The following is a 17,608-nucleotide window of genomic DNA, read 5'->3' as shown; positions in this document are numbered from 1 at the left end:
TATAGAGTTTTAATAACCTGCCTTTGCTGTCTGTTTCGCGTTAGGCTTATTTACCGTAAAGGGAGAAAAGCCACAAAAGAGAAAAATGTTCCTGGTCCGGGGATCCCTTATTCAGGTAATATTCACTAATTTCATGTTATCAGTCTGTGGTGTGCCAGTATTGGTAAGTGGTGATATTATTTGATCTATTCTACGTTAAAAAATTTAATCCTGAGATGGATAAGTGGCTGATAAAAATATAAAAAAAATCCCCACGAACAATCAGAAGAAGCAGAAACAGACTCAAAAAAAGGACAATATTTCATATTTTACCAGAACAGACCGTATCGTCTTCAGAACCAAACGGTAAGAAGCAAAAAATGTAATATATGCACTTGATTTTTGCAATATTCGCTGTGTATGCTTTGTATTGAATATAAATACAATAAATATTATTATAATATCTCTCTCTATTACGATTTTTTTTCGAGGGGGGCCGTGAAATATTTTAATTTTTGCAAAGGGGGCCCTGACATCCAGAAGTTTGGGAAGCACTGACTTAGACAATGGAAATTCTTTCCCTACAAGTTTACGATCTGATTTTGTTTTACTTCTGTTCTCTGAAATCAAATTCATTATCTTTCTAGTCTTATTTATTCAGTAAGTAAACAAAATTTATTTCTTCTATAAAAAAATGATTATACAAATTATACAATATTCAGATTAAACAAATCTGAAACAACACAAACCAAATTAAACTTCCCATTTCCGATGTTAATGCTGTGCATCAGGAACCAAAGTGTTCAGGAATTTATATAGTAAACATGAAACTAATTTATACAGACTTCATTCTTACATTTAAAATTAGCGAGCAAAGCTAGTTGTCAGAGGAAGAGATTATGTAGTTGAACGTGGATATTCAACTGATGACAGCGCAGTACCTACGTGTTGTAGAAACTACAAAGACCGTCACTGTTAAACAGTAAATCAACTAATAATACACCGCAGCCTCTTACATTTAAATTCTCATTTGATGGCATCCGTGTTGTGCCTACGTGTAATTACGATTTAAAAAAAAAGTTTCTAGTCTTTCTTTTATTCGTTAATTACTGGGAAATTCAAAGCCCACCTCCTCTCATCTACACGACTACAGCAATCTAATATTAATTACGTACTGCCAACCATAATGCCTGTTGTAAAGATTTATAGTTTCGATCAGACAAGTTAGTATGCAAAGTAAAGAGATATAGAACTACATCTTAATGGATAACTTTCGGATAAAGATCTCGACGAAATTCGTGCTAGAAGTGAAAAATAAATGAATGTACTGCAATTTTCGTTAATTTAAACAATAAAGAAAGCACAATGTCTGCAATATTATCTACAAAATAAATAAATGGCATAACACGATGCATTTCGATAAAAATTCAAACTAAAGTAAACCTAAACTAAACTAAATCTTAAAGTCAAACAGTTTTTAACCGCTATTAGTACAGGTCGGACTTAATCCACATCTCCATATCTCAGTTGCATTTGTTATTTTGAATAAAAACGAAATATCTTTATAACTTGCATATAAGAAGCGTGTCCAATATCAAAAAGAAATGTTTAGTGATTTAAAAAAATATCTAAAAATATTTAGATATTTTAGTGATTTATTATATATAAATATATGAAAAAGAAGAAAAAGCAAAACAGTTTGATTGAATTTGGTTATATAATTATTATCCATTCATCATTTATGGTGTTCATCCGTTAACATCAAGGATTTACAAGAAGCTTCGAAGAAGTTGAGGGACAAATTTGAACAAGTATTTTTATTAAACTAAAGCTCAATTAGCCTCCAGATAAGTTGTGCCGCAACCTGGTGGCACAGAAAGAAATGCTGGGAGAATGGAAAACGCGACCGCCATCACATCGACTGACGAAAGCGAAGCTAATATGGAATTACATCTAAGGCCATAAAGCTATTTTTGTTATGCTCATTAATTGAGTGAGTTACTCGGATATCTTGTTTTGCAGGGTAAATAGAGTGGATAACTCACTTTGAAAAAGAGCTTACAATGTCACACTGCTCTCACAACTTAAAGTGAAGTCAATTATGATTGCTTCCTGTAAGATCAAGGACGTGGTATATCAGGAATTTCTTCTATACGGTCAGACCATAAATCACACTGCCTACAGAACAATTCTCGGATACCTTAGATGCAGATCGTTGGAAAAGGTATTAGCAATGGTTTTGGTTACCTAGATTATGTTCCAAGACAATGCGCTATATACTACGCACTAAAGAATTCTTGAATATTCAAGAATTATTTGCCAAGTAGAGAATTATTTGCCATGGTCCCTATTCACCGGATTTGGGGATGGAGCGCTTCTTTCGTCCAGGCTGAAAGGTATCCTGAACGACTTCAAGACGTTACGAATGCATACAACTGAACGCGATACAGCGATTGTAGGCAATTTGCATACCTACTGGATTAGCAGTAAACAATGGATGGATCGCTACATACAATCACTATCATCGTACAAGAACGCAAAGTAACTTGTGCTTTAATTTCCCTACAAAACGTACACATTCGCAGATATTTTCGATCAATTGGTGAAAGCTATTGTAATGAGATGTACGTACAATTTGAGATACTTTGTAGAGTTAAATGTACAACATAACGAAGTAATAATGCAAATGAAATATTATTTATTTATTTATTTATTTTTTGTTCGCGTGTTCTATGTTGCTTGGAATATATGGTTCAGTCATTTCGTGCTTTTAGAAATATCTACGCATTCTTAAATATTAGAAATACTTTTTTTATTTATACTTTACTTATTCAGTAAAGTATAAATTGTTATTGCAGGCCTGGTTGGCGGAGTGGTTAGAGTATCCACTCTCCAGCCAAAAGGCTGCGGGTTCGAACTCGCCTTGGGCATTGAAGTTTGGGATATCCTTCATTCATACATACATACATACATACATACATACAACATATGCACTCTCTCAAGATGGATTGGGTCACCATAGAAGTATACCCAATTTCCACCCCATTAGGGAGGGGAGGCCATCTTCAGTAATGAATGAGATCAGAGGCAGCCTATACTCATTTAAATTGTGAACAAAGGAAAAACTATCATTGAGAGTACTGCTTTATGTGAGTAATCTCAGAGCAGTAGGGTCAAAAATAGCGAAAAAACTATCAAGTTTTTCGCTCGCTACAGAACTCATTAAGGAGATTTAGCACAGAAAAATATTTATCTAAGAGGGAAATATGAAAGTATGAAGAAAATATTTTAAAGTCCAATAGACCGAGCACTCCACCAACCATGCTAATAATCTAAATACAGCCATAACAATTAGGAATATCAACACGCATGTGCAAGGCAACATATTTTCTATCGAACGATATTCTGATTTCGTGAAATTAGATAATTCATTCAAGTCTTCTGGAATTAAAGTGTGTTTGCTTAAAAAAAAAAAAAAAGTCGCCTCCAAATAATTTTAAATATAGGTGTGTAGTGCCCGTCTTGACGAGTATTGGAATATTCGTTTAATATTATCTTAAAAGCATTATTTGTTATGTGCAGATTTGCATTGAAGGATGGGATTACTTCCCTGTCAAACAATTTACATACAACTCCCATCAACATGAACCAGGATTTTTGTGGTTCTGAGACAGCTTACAGCTGGATGCAGTACTCAGAATTACACCTTTTAAACAGCTTAAATCTGTTTAAAAGGGCGTAATTTGAAAAATGAAGATAGATACACTACTATTTGCAGATGATCAAATAGTATTAGCTACATCAGAAGATGACTTACAAAGATCATTAAAATCATTAAATGATATCTCAAAGCAATATAATATGACAATATCCAAAGAAAAAACAAAAATAATGGTATTCAAAGGAGAAAACCCAATAAGAAGTAAAATAGTGATAGATAATAAAATACTAGAACAAGTAAACACTTTCAGATACTTGGGATGTGATCTATCATACGAAGAAGAAAAATATATAGACACTAAAATATCAAACTTTGTCAAAGTAAATGGCATAATAAATAATATATTTAAGCCATCCCTGGTACAAAAACACACTAGAATCAGACTATACAATGTCTTGTCAAAACCAACTCTACTATACGGAAGCGAAACATGGACCATGAAAAGGAAAGATGAAGAACGAATTCAAACAGCAGAAATGAAGTTCCTCAGAAAAACAGCTGGATATATCAAGTGGGACCACAAAACAAATGAAAAAATCTTACAATCCCTGAAAACAAAACCAATTAATTACTACGTAAGACAGTATAAACAAAAATGGCTAGAACATTTAAATCGAATGGACAACAGCAGACTACCAAAAATATTATAAAGATACAAAATAAGTGGGAAAAGAAGAATAGGAAGACCAAGAAAGAGATGGCATGAGACCGGAACAGGCCGCATGGCCTAAATTCCATGTTAAGAAGAAGAAGAAGAAGAAACAGCTTAAAGTTGGACACGATACCAGGGAATGTCATATACAATATATAATATGGAAATTGCAAAAGAATACTTTAACTATACAAAGCACTTTATAGTATAAGAAGAACGAAAACATCATTCCAGGAATGGAAAACACACAGCTCTCGGTAGGATTCTTAATACACTATAGAAGTGGTTCTCAAACTGTGGGGCGCGTCATGCTTTCCTACAGATAAAAATTAAAACTACCCTAAATCAGTTTTAAAAATAACAACAAATAAAAATACAGAAAGAAAAACTTTTGATGATACAGGTTTTAATTATCATGAATTTCAAAATAAATAATAATTATTTTTCTTCATTCGCACTTATAAAACGCGTGTGCCATCAAAATCATCACAAAATACTTTTGTGATGATTTTGATGAATTTTATTGGATTAAAAACCCATTGGGAAATGCACCTGGGCCATCATCTCTGAACGTAAATGAGCAAGAACAACTCATCGATCTCATCAGTGATACTTTACTGAAAAGTAAATTTAAGGAATTGTCTTTGTCAGAGTTCTGGATACATATTGACAGGGAATTCCCAACTTTGAGCCAAAAAGCATCGAAGATCCTTATTCCTTTCGCAACAACTTATTTATGCGAGAAAGGCTTTTCTGCTTTGGCAGGTATGAAGTCAAAGTATCGTTCAAGACTAAATATCGCCAAAGAACTTAGAGTGGCCATTTCTGATATTACACCACGTTTGGATAAATTTTGTTCTCAAAAGCAGGCCCATCCATCACATTACACTTTGACATTTAAATGTTTGACTATTTTTACAGAGAAAAATTAAATACTTGTTAGTTAGTTAAATATTGTTTCATTTCGATACATATTTTGGTTAATTGCAAGTGTTAAAACTAATTTTTATTGTAGGCCTAATATTATGATACCTTAATTATTTTGTGTCAAAAACTGTTAAATAGTATGTAGAAAACACAAAATAAACTGAATAAAACACGTCAAACTTAGCATGACTTCTATTTTGATAAATAAAACCGGCGGGGGGTGGGGGGGGGCTGACAGTGTTTTCTCTTGTCAGGTGGGCCCAGATTTAAAACGTTTGAGAACCACTGCACTTATAGGAGTATATATTAAAAGAAGTGAAAATTCTAATGAACAGATCCGGTAGAAAATCATATTTGGAAATAAATTTTTATTAGACTCTCTTTCCGATTAAATTTAATCCAAAACTAAGTTCAAAAGAAAGGCATACAGCAATATACGAAGGAGAGCTCAGATTAGCTTATAAGGAGTTTTTTCTCTCACTCTATTGATAAATAACATCTGATAATAATGAATAATACGAGATGCCGCATCGTTCATTTGAGATGCTGAAAATGAAAGGATTTATCTACTTTTTTGTTTTGTTTTTTCGCTAGTGAAAAATTTTCGCATGACAGAGTTCATACCAAAAGACATCTTTCAATGTTCTTCATTTACAAATGATTATTTTTTTAATAATAAACGATAGCAGGTAATATTTCTGCAATATTCAATGTCACTTTTAATGTAAATGCGTCAACACTTATCAAAATGGGCGAATTTCGAATAATTTTGATACTACATTGTATTTAATGATACTGCATGACAAGTGATGTTTAAAATAAAGGTTGATACTGCACGAAGAAAGACAAACAGCTCACGTCTCTTCAGGAAATACATTTTAAAAGAGTCGGTCCGTCTATTTTATGGAATGACAAAAACCAAGCTCCTATCCCCTGGTCCCAGAAGCCTACAAATTCCCAAAATCACAAAACAAAGGAAATCGCAAAACAAACAGTGGACTTTTATACTATTAGTTTATTTGGCGAAGTGCATTTCTTATTTATGTGGATTCACGATTACTATAAATTCTGCGATACCTGCAAGCAAAAGCATACTGCCTGTTTCAGAGAGTCCAAAGTAGATAAAATACTTTCAATAAATAATTGTTCTAATCCCGTTAATGATTTAGTCTCTGTAAATGGAGTTTTAAATGCCTATTTTGAAAATATCAATTAATGGTTTTACAAACCAGGGACATGCTATTGTCCCGGCAGAGAATGGACAAACTCGAAACTGTACGAATAATTCTAAAAAATTATCTCGAGTATCAGAACCGCATTCACACAATTCGTATAGTCTTCTTCTTTAGCATCTTTCCATCCACTGCTGATATAGGCCTTCCTCCTCCTTAACTTTCCAGTTCTGTCTTTAGCCACACATTCACCTTCATAATTAATAATCTAAATTCGCAAGAAAATGGGATTAAAATTGTCTCGATTCAATATTTTTTTTCTTTTAATCAAAAAAAAAAAAAAAAACTGGACACAGTTTAAAAATTTCATTTAGTAAATGTAATAAAATTCTTCATTAAGATTTAAAACTCTCAAGGTTAAAAAAAATATAGTATTAAAAACAAAACCGTCTGGAATGGCTGCATTATTTAGTGGCCACTCGATTGAGAGTGTGCAACGAAGAATGACATCTCGCGGTAAGTCCTGAGTCTCTGTTGAGGTGTCATGTAAAAAAGAATAAAAAATGCAACAAGCAGAAAGTGATCATGAAACGACCTGTATTCAGGAATGAGCGAATAGGTGACTTTAATACTATCCCTCCCAAATTCACTCTCATCGCCATGACATTTTTATGGTGTAAATAATGAGAACGATCTCACTGAGATCCAGTGTGCAATCACCAGTCACGACTAGTGAAAAGCTAAGCGTATAAAATTAAACCTCGTTATAGAAAGAGGAAAAAAAAAACTCCAAGTGAAGTATATTTTAGTGCAAGTTGAAGTTGCTATTGCCGAGTAAATGTTTAGCGCATCTCTTCATGAATGCTGAAATTAGCTTCTAACTTGTTAACGCAGGCCAAGGACTTCTGCCAAGTGCTGTTCATGTCCTAAACTTCAGGGTGTATAAGGACACACTCAATATCAATGTCATGTAGTGGTATTCATTCTTGATTTTTTTTCCCTTGAGGAATACTCACGCCAATTAAGACTCACCTAAGGAAAACTTCCGATTACTGTATAATGAGTATTAGGCAGTATGAATGGAGAAAAACAGACATAAATCTCTAAGATTTATGTCTGTTTTTATCCAAGTAAATATCAATGTGTTAAATCCAAGTAAATATCAATGTATTAGTGACCTTGCATGGAGTATATAATATCTGCAATAGTAAAAAAAAAATTAGAATTAATAGTTTTAATAAATAAACAAAGCAGTTATGCTCCTGACGAAAACGGGCCAGCCAAATTCAAAGATGGGAATTAAAAAATTTTGAATTAAAAATATTGCAAAGACAAATAAATAAAATAAAAATATTAACAGTGTTAGCGTGTCTCAGATTATAGGCAAAAAACATATTTGGTTTTTGTTTCGATTTCAATCCAAAACTACAGTTAATTCTAGCCATACGTTACATGAATAAACTTTCGTGGAAATCGAAGGGATAGAGAAGACCCACACGCAGGCACACAGGATACTTGTTGCGACCGGCAGTTACTTGATCGAAAGGAGCAATATGGCCAATGAGAATACGCTACTAAATTCTAAACTGAGTTTTTCTATTCAAGATGTTACATTTTCGAGAATAACTCATCATCAAATTCCTGATGTATACCCTCAAGGGGGTGTACAGGATATGACAGTGCTACATGAAAAATTACATCATTACTATCTACAATTTTCCTGCAAATCTCAGTCTGTTACCTGTCAAGAATCCAATATTATCAGGTCTTATATTTCTGTCTTCTAAGGCACTTTTTACTGTATCAAGAGAATATGAGAATAACTTATTAAATTTAAAGTACCGTGTTTCACGGGGCCCTATAATCCGACTGGTAGCTTAAATTAGTATATGAAATGATTAAATAAATGACTGAATGTAGTGAACTTATGGTGTTTATTTGCCATTTGGATACATGATACATAGAAATTTTTTTTAATTTCTAATATTAAAGATTTTGTGTGCCTTAGAAGTGTAATTTAAAAATTACGTTCAAAAGTAGCATCTGGTGAATTAATTTTTCACTAACTAAAATCATCTGTGACACTAAACACTGAAACAAACATCACTGACATCACTGAGACAAACATCACTAACTAAACAGTCACCGCTACCATCAGCTAGGAATAGATTTATCCGGAAAATAAAGCTTATTAAAGGTCCCGGTTTATTACCGATTGTACAGAAATAGATCTCGAATAAAGAAAATCTGTTGTAACTACAAGTTTTATTCTGAAAGCTGAAAATTTCATGAGAGAAGTCCAAAACACAGTATGCACTTTAAGCGACTCATAAATATTCTATATTATTTCTTAAATGCGTTAATTTCTCGGTCACTAAGGGCTCTCCTGTTGCGAATAAGACTTTTCTTTAAAAATTTTGATGATATCTTCAACCTTATACATCTCGGTATTAAATTAGTTATCGGTATGTTAAAACAGTCCAATAAGGTAAATCCAAGCAATACGTATTCAATATATGGAAGTCATTCATTTTGTTCTTATTAATGAATGAATTAATCAAATTTTCATGAAAATACAAACTTTCTTTTGACACTGAATGCCGTTTACACCAATTACTGTAATTTTAGGTTAGAAATCAGTGACATCCATATTACAGCTCTGTATATATTTATATTATGGTTAGTAACATTACTGCAATATGCAGCAAACCAAACTATAAAGTGCACTTATGCCTTAAAATTGAGTGGATTAGGCTGTTCGCTTCATCCACGGGAAAAAAAAAAACAAAAATCCATTCCCTTTGGGATTTCCTTTACCTTCAACGTGTTGCACTAGTCTGGATGTCAATTCAATAATGTTCACAGAAGTCTAACAAATCAATTCAGTGTACAATGAGCAAATCACTGCTGAATTCACGAGAGCAGCAGGTCGTGAATTACTGATTTTTTTTAACAGTTTATTCGTCGTGTGGAATGTTAAGTGAAAGAACTAAAATTTCTCCTTTCCACTCGCATGTAAGCGTCGATCTCTGTATATAAGGCCAGATGAGACCAAATAACTGGAACTATAACAACACTATAACTGAAAAAAATAACATTTAAGTGAATTGCGATAACAATGAATGGAAATAGTAGCTGATTTAATGAGCACATTTGCGATCTCATTAAATTAAGCCGATTAATACATCTTATCATGAATGTATCACTGAGGCAAAAATTACAAATCCTTTAAGTGCAAGTATTTTTTTTTTTTTTCACAATTGAGAAAAATTATCAATCAGCAGCTTAAGTAGTGTTAAATATGTCTAGGATCATACAAAGCCCCTTTCCGCGGGAAAGGAATCGAGACTGATAAGCTGAAAAATACAGTCAACTGTTCTGAATTCCAGTAGGTTTGTCCGGTGAAGGCAATGAAGTAGAGAACCTTCACATACACCCTCTGTCCAAATAGAAACCGAACTTTTGATAGAAAATAAAACACAGCCAATTATAATTATTCAAATCATTTATTTCAATCAATATACTCTCCCTCAGCTTCGATGCAGCGTTTGGGACGGTCAATTAATTCGTTAAATGAGTTTTTTATATCAGTTTTTGGGATACTGTTGAGGGTCGTGGTTACTGCCGCTTGAACGTTTTCAATGGTGTCGTATCGCTTTCCTTTCATCGGCAAATGAAGTTGGGGAAGAGAGAAAAGTTGCAGGGTGCTAAATCAGGTGAATATGGCGAGTGATCCAACACCCAAACTTGGTTTTCGCTCAAAATCTGTCTCACAATGTTCGAACGATGAGATGGTGCATTATCGTGCAAAAGTGACCAGCTGCCTGCATCACGATATTCATGCCGTACGCGACGAATTCTCGCTATCCATCGCTTCAAACTTCGAGATAAAACTCACCATTGACCGTTTGGCCGGCAGAACGAATTCTTTGTGGATAATGCCCTTGGAACCGTAGAAACAAATCAGCATTTTCTTTACTTTTGACTTCTCCAAGCGACTTTTTTACGGATGCCCCTCTTCTTGTGGTCTACACTCAGCACTCTGTTCCGGGCTCATACTCAAAACACCACGTTTCGCCACCAGTAACGATCGTTTCAAGGAAGTTTGAGTCTTTACGAGCGGTTTTAATGAGGTCTTGCAGTGTTCAATTCGATACATTTTTTAGTCGTCGGTCAACTTGTGGGGAACAAATCGCAAATTCAATTTACGAAGGCCCAAACTCTCGGTCAAAATGTTGTCCACAATTGATTTTGGAATCCCCAATTCATCTTCAATCAATCTCAGGGACGATTTCGGGTTTTCTTTGATGAAATCACGAATGTTTTGGATATTAACTTCGCTCAGTCCAGTTTTTGGACGGCCCGGCTTTTCGTCGTCCTCAAGGGTCTCACGATCACTTTGAAATCACTTAAACCACTCGTAAACTTGAGTACGGGATAAGCATTCATCACCGTATGCTTTTTGAAGCATTTGATGCATTTCGGTAAAACGTTTACCAAGTTTAACACGAAAGTCAATCGCAGCTCTCTGTTTGAAACTCATTTTCCGACCGTTCGTCAAAACGCACTGTCACTCTTGGCACTATAACACGACTTCTAATGAAACAAATGTCATAGACAGTTGACAGAACACTAATGAAGGTTGCAGCTTTCGACAACAAAAAGATACAACAGGTGGCGCCGCTAGTTTCTTCTATTTTCGAAAAGTTCGGTTTCTTTTTGGACAGAGGGTGTATAACGAAAACTAAATGTTGACACTCTACTTGTTGACAGTCTAAAATACGAGCAGTTATTTCAACGATCATCCTTTTAATAAGTATAAAACACTTTCAAGTCGTTATGAAATTTGCAGACTGGTTGGTGCTAATTATTTAAAACCCAAGAAGTCATTAACCGTCTGTCGAATTAGGGAAATGTTACTAACTGTCTTGTGCAAGAAATGTTCTGTTGAAACACAGCTGTTAACTAGAATGAAATTTGTGCCCTCCCACATCCCAGCTAGATGCCGGAAATTTTCCAATAATAAACTGATCGACAGATGATAATAATAATAATTTCCGATTTAGGACGCCATTTCTAATCTATCAACGAGTGAAATAAAAAGGAAAGCATGTTCCGTCAAGTTCTTTTCCTGAACTATGCGAAGGATGAATGTTTTCCAAAGTGACGTCCCTTTTAGTATAACTTGGCAAAATTAGGAAACTAATTTTGAAATAAGGTTAGAAAGATTGGCAAATTCTCTTCTTCATAGAGAAGAATTACGTGTTAAATCATGCCAGTGACGTAAAGCCAAACAATACGTATTCAGCATATCGAAGTAGTGCAATTTGTTATTCTCAATCGATGAACCAACCTTAAGGAATTCTTGAGAATTTCTTAAACTCAGCAATTTATTTACTATAGTAAATATTGCTGGACCATCTTGAATGGTTTTTAAGATGCAATTTTCTCACCTTAAACTGTACTGTAATTACAATAATGTTTTGGCTGTGTCTGATCGAATCGTTATTAGCAAAGATACAGAATTTTAAAGATCGTATACTCAGTAAACTGATAGCTTGTTTCTGTAAAAGAATGTTGGTAGATTATCACAATACACATAACTGATGTCTAGGGTTTCCTACGCTTTTTAACTGGCAGTTAAATACTTGATGAGCTTATAGGTTTTCATCGCCCTTTAGCTAAAATCAGAAAACGGGATGATTGCTCCGTTCGCAACGAAATAAATTAAGAAGTTGTAGACGAAGGAACATAAACCCATTTTTATGACTCCTCCTTTATAATAAAGCTCACTTAAAGAATTACAACGTAGAATATTTAAACTTATGAGTTAAAAGGATAATTTGAAAATTCTTCTCACTACATTTCATGAACTTATGTTCGATTCCTAGGTCTTCATTGACTTAAGAATCTTCATGCTACCCCGCGGTCTCACTTCCTACGCTCGATGGTTGAAATCGACACTGAACGCTTTGGGAAACACTCATTTAAATGTGCTACAATATATGGAACGAGCATGTAGGCAATTGAAAAAGCCCCCGATAAAGGTTTTTCGCGTCCTACATGGGATCCGAATCCAGATATTTTCCAACCAAAAGCCAACGTCGAAAGCTAGGGTTTCCTACGCTTTCCTAAGTTTACGGAGACTGGTTGGTTGTTTTGGATTTACGGCCGAACACTCAATTTATCTCTGTAAATTGTGTGTTCTTCTAGCCAGTCTGCAAGAAGGATGAAAAATCAGAGTTTTTCATCTCACTTTCAGATGAAGATCACTGATAGTCTCTTCGCGTGTAGTTTGGGGCGTTTTTATAGTCTATTTTTATTGCTAAATTACAAAAAAAAAAAAAAAAAAAAGACGTCGAAAAAATCAGTATTACAGCGAAATGAACGTCGAGAGTTATTAGGAATCAGTAACGATCAATAGAAGAATTATAAATAAAATATCACATATATTAAACACAATTACCTACCTTAACATTCGCATTATGCCCGATGGCTGTAAAGAGCGGTACAAAAATGACAACGATGATTAAGAAAGGGGGGAGAAGAAAACATCAATCGTTAAACTATCAGGGATATCAAACTAATTTAATGAAATCAGTAATTGACAATGAACTAGTGCGTGGAGTTACGAGAGAGAAGCAAAAATCATTTTACAGCCGTAGCGCAAGACACGAACTTGCAGACAAACAAGTTAGATAACACGCTATGCAGAGGGCTAACCAAACACCCTTGGCGACTAAGTGCACATCTCCAGTTACATTAGGATGAAAAGCCCTACATGAAAGTGATCTTTAAGCGTAAGCTAAACAAAAGAAAGTTGATCGAACAGTCACTGGGTCAGCTATTCACCAAGGCCATTTATATTCTGCACCTCCGTCAACAGATACCAATTAAGAATTCCGTACGCGATTCCATATTAGAAGCGCCTTTAATATTTATCAGCTGGGCACGCACTCTTACGAACAAAATCAGCAATTTGCAAGTGAAAGGCATTTTAAGATAAAATTATAGACTTTTCAATATTGAAGCACTGTAAAAGTATATTTAAAATATCGAAAAAAGCTTTGAATGCGCATTTTTTTAATTGCCAAAAGATTACTTAACAAAACAGAATTGGATATTTATGAAAAAATTTAAATAAGGGTTATGTAAGTTGTCACAGTTCAAGAAATTGTTCCCCAGGGCTACTTTTACTCGTGATTCCAAGTACTTTAAAACATAAACTGACATTTCATGAATTTACTATTTAAAATAAATGCAAGAAGGTTCTTACAAATCTGAAAAATTTGCAATACGATTTCTACGGGATTTACAATGCTTTTTTTTTTTTTTTCAAGATAAAAAGCGCACGAGTAACGCAAATATCTCTTTTTATCTTAAGGTCTAGTAATGCTTGGAGAGATGCAGTTTCATTTCTAGCTTTGTGGGTGGAAACTTTTACGAATTTTTATTTAGTTATAAGTTAGTTTATCTCAGATCGTTCTTTAGGAGGTTTCCTTTCTCTCAGGTAATTTTTGCCACTCACAGCCGAATTCTGCAAACAGTGTGCAGATAATCTTACATATAGGTAAGTTTGGATTATTGTCATGACTGACATGAAAAACATGTAAGAAGATTCTATATCAGAACTGGTGTATGATAGCGTAAAAGCGAGAAAGAAATGTATTAAATGACTCAGGGTATACTCACTCTAGCCAAGCTCTCTTTATTCACAGAAAGAAAACATGATATCCAAAAAACGTTTTCCTAAAATGGGGGGGGGGGGGAATCTGTTCACCTGACCGTGCCGTGTTGTGTCACAGCTAAGCGAAACTATTTCCATAGTGTTGGGATTTGATTTATTTCTGTTTATTCGATGCATTACCTGTTCGGTGATCAGAATTATTGCTGAGGCTATCATTATATTATTTGTTAGCACACACGTTCAAATGTCCAGGAATTCTACTACTTCAATCTGACACCTGAATTTTATTTAGGCCTTTTCTGCAATAAGCAAAAAAAAAAAAAAAAAAAAGCCTAAATAAAATTCATCCCAACCTTAACAGGATTTGAACCCAGGTTGTCTTTCAAACAATGGATTTATGATGTCTTGCTGTTGTGTCATCTTCTGCAAACATGTCGTGATAATATAGCCAATGAAGAATATTAATAGTTGTGTTTGAAATTATGGCTGAAGCTACTAAGGCTATGAGGACAGTGATTATGTCTTTAAACTGCGCATGTTCTTCCGGCCGATTATAATCTTTTGCAAGTTTCCGGGAGGCACATTCCTGCAACCTCAATATAAAACCCTCTAGCTCACCCTCAGATGAGTTTAGCCTGAAACTCTAATTAATAAAGGTCTTTCCGTCCTAGGCGGGATCCGAGCCTGTATCTTTACAACCAAAGGGCATAGCTATACCGTTGATCTATAAAGGCTGCTAAAAAGAATGAGAAACTTATAACACGCACCGTGAGCGATTAATTATCTTGCAAGCTGGAGTGGCTGGATGACTAACGCGTCTCCCCTTTTCTGTAAACGAGCTGTGAGTACGATTCCTATTGCGACATGATGTGGTGGAGGTTTTCAGATGGTTCACATCACACGCCGTGACATTGCCTTGCATAGTAAACACCTGAAGAGGAGACGTTTTACTTGACTAGCCCGTTCACAGTCTGCAAGACAACTAATCCAGAACGTATTTAATAGCCACATGTATTCTTGATGCAACTTGGATGGCATCAGTCAAGTTCAAAATGGTTAGATTAATACACAGCAGCGGAATCATAACAGAAAATACTAATGCATATGTGCTCTAATTTCCGTTATCTTTGATCATATATATAATACATACATATTTATTCATGATAACAAATAAAAACTTTTATTAATTAGTTCCATCTCACCTAATCAATTAGAGATGGAACCAAAGATCGAAATACAACAGGGGAGGGTGAAAATTTTAAGTGGGGTGCTGCATATACAAAATAAGAAAAAATAATTCGTTTTTTCCTAATCAGTAACCAATTTATTGATAAATAAATTTACGTATTACAAAAATTGATTTATTAAAAATATTTCACCCTCACCACGAACACACACACCAATAATAAAAGTTTCGTATCTCACAGAAATAACGCGCGCAAGCATACAATTTATCTGTAGCTGCTCAACGAGCAGCGTCGGTTTCGGAATTCCGACACTGCGTTAGATCGCAGTGCAGTGACACTCGTCATAATTCAGCCTTGTATTTATAATAAATAAATAAATAATTATATGTTATTTTAACAGCATAAAATAAGATTTACAGAAAATATTTCACCCTCACCACGAACACACGCACCAATAATAAAAGTTTTCGTATCTCGATGAGCAGTGTCAGATTCACTTGTTATAGTGCAGTGACAAGTGCAAATTAATATCGGCGAGTCCAGTCGGAACTGACCGAACGTGATAATTCCGACTCTGCGTTAGATCGCAGTGCATTTGTTTCGTGATCTAAAGCGTTAATCGAACAATTGCAATTATTAACTATATGTCGAAACATATTCTGTAACCTTTATCATGTTGTATTGCATTTATATAATGTTGTATGCATTGTTATTATTTATAAACACAAACAAAATTTATTTTTTTCGTTTTTTTTTCCCTTGAGGGTGCTGCAGTGTCACAGTGCTTATGTACAAGCTGCCACTGAAATACATTACTACTTAAGATTGTTATACAAGAATGTTAGATTTTCTTTAAACGCAGTTTACTCTGATGAAATTTGGTAGTTAGTAGAGGCCCAGTGCACATGTACAGTATTTTGAAACTTAAGTTTTCTCGAAACATGTTTACAGTGTCACACAAACCATCTTAGATACGCTTAGCCTATTGATACGTATCAACCCTAGTGATATGAAGTGAGTGAATGTCAATGTTTAAAAGCATCACCAGAGGATTGTGTCCAAATAATGCTAGTGGCGCATAATAACTCGATTCATTCAAATGGAAATTGGCTCTGTGTGACATTTCACAACAGTTGCATCGGACATGATCGTGCCACTTCCCGTCCATAAATTCCAAACTGAGCATGACGTAACAATGCTCTCGCGTACTTATTCCCACCACACCTATCGTCACGCTACTCCACCCCATTACAAACTACCTTTCAAAAAGGTCAATGTTTCGAGAACACGGGAATTCGAATAATGGATTTCTGACTTAAGAACATGAATTTCTAACTCAGAAAAAAGCGACACGAACAAAAGAGGCCTATTTAACAATAACGACTGTTACATAACATCCTAACCTCTTCAGGGCTCCTTGCAGGAGAGACTACCCTACACTACTACATGATCCACCATATACCAGTAGATTATTATATTACGATTATTATTACGAGACATCCCCAAGAGAAGTGAGCAGGGAGATGAGTAGCACGAGTTGTACTGTAATTATCCCGAGTGTTTCGTATTCGTGTACAATTAATATGAAGCAGCCCTGCGAAATAAAGTAATGCCGATTGGAACATTTCCATTTTATTTATTTTTTAGGTGATTTACAAGCGTTCTGTGATAAAAAGCAGTTCTGGTGTTTACAGAAAGCCATAAAGGGAAAAGACGGAAGAGGAACTCTCTATATAAATAGCAATAAACAGGCAGGGAAATACTGCAGGGGGGGAGAGAGAAGGAGGAGGAGGAGAAGAAGAAACAAACAAAACATATTTCTCCCCCTACCTACTACACTCCATTCGTAAGCTTAGATCCCAAATTTCTCTCAAATCGCGCAAACTGGGCTAAGTGTGCTTTGTAGCAGTGTTATTTCTTACTGTTTGATGGTTATCCCCTGGTCGTAATAAGTACTAAAGCGAAGCACAGAGCGGTTCGGTGGTTCCCATACACAGGATTAATGACAAATCAAAACCTTCTACAGTGAAAACACGTTTACAAGAATCTGTAGCAGTGGCGGCCGGTGAAAATTTAAAGTGGGGGTGCTGCATATACAAAAAAAAAAAAAAAAAAAAACTTTTTTTTTCCTAATCAGTAACGAATTTATTAATAAATAAATTTACATATTAACAATTGCTTTATTAAAAATATTTCATCCTCACCAAGAACAAACACCAATAATAAAAGTTTCGTATCAATAGCAATGACAAGTGCAAACGAATATCGGCGTTAGATCGCAGT

At 34.8% G+C, this 17,608-nt stretch overlaps 1 protein-coding gene across 5 annotated transcripts in view; it reads right to left on the bottom strand.

The window, feature by feature from the left end:
* The window catches only part of LOC150108763 (protein O-linked-mannose beta-1,2-N-acetylglucosaminyltransferase 1-like), a 603,478-nt gene that overhangs the window by 318,122 nt on the left and 267,748 nt on the right, over positions 1 to 17,608 (bottom strand). Inside the window, exon 1 of one of the 5 annotated variants that reach the window (XM_090416228.1) lies at positions 12,922 to 13,111. The exons of the other annotated variants lie outside the window; for them this stretch is intronic. The gene's annotated coding sequence lies outside the window, so the exon portion shown is untranslated. Of the gene's footprint in view, positions 1 to 12,921; positions 13,112 to 17,608 lie in introns of those variants that run through there. 5 annotated transcript variants of the gene reach the window in all.

The sequence above is a fragment of the Typopeltis vanoorti genome, chromosome 3, assembly GCF_054136105.1.
Source record: "Typopeltis vanoorti isolate ZY-2024b chromosome 3, IOZ_Tvanoo_1.0, whole genome shotgun sequence".
NCBI lineage: Eukaryota > Metazoa > Arthropoda > Arachnida > Uropygi > Thelyphonidae > Typopeltis > Typopeltis vanoorti.
The sequence above is the reverse complement of the archived record's forward strand: the minus strand, read 5'-3'. Positions and strand labels throughout refer to the sequence as shown.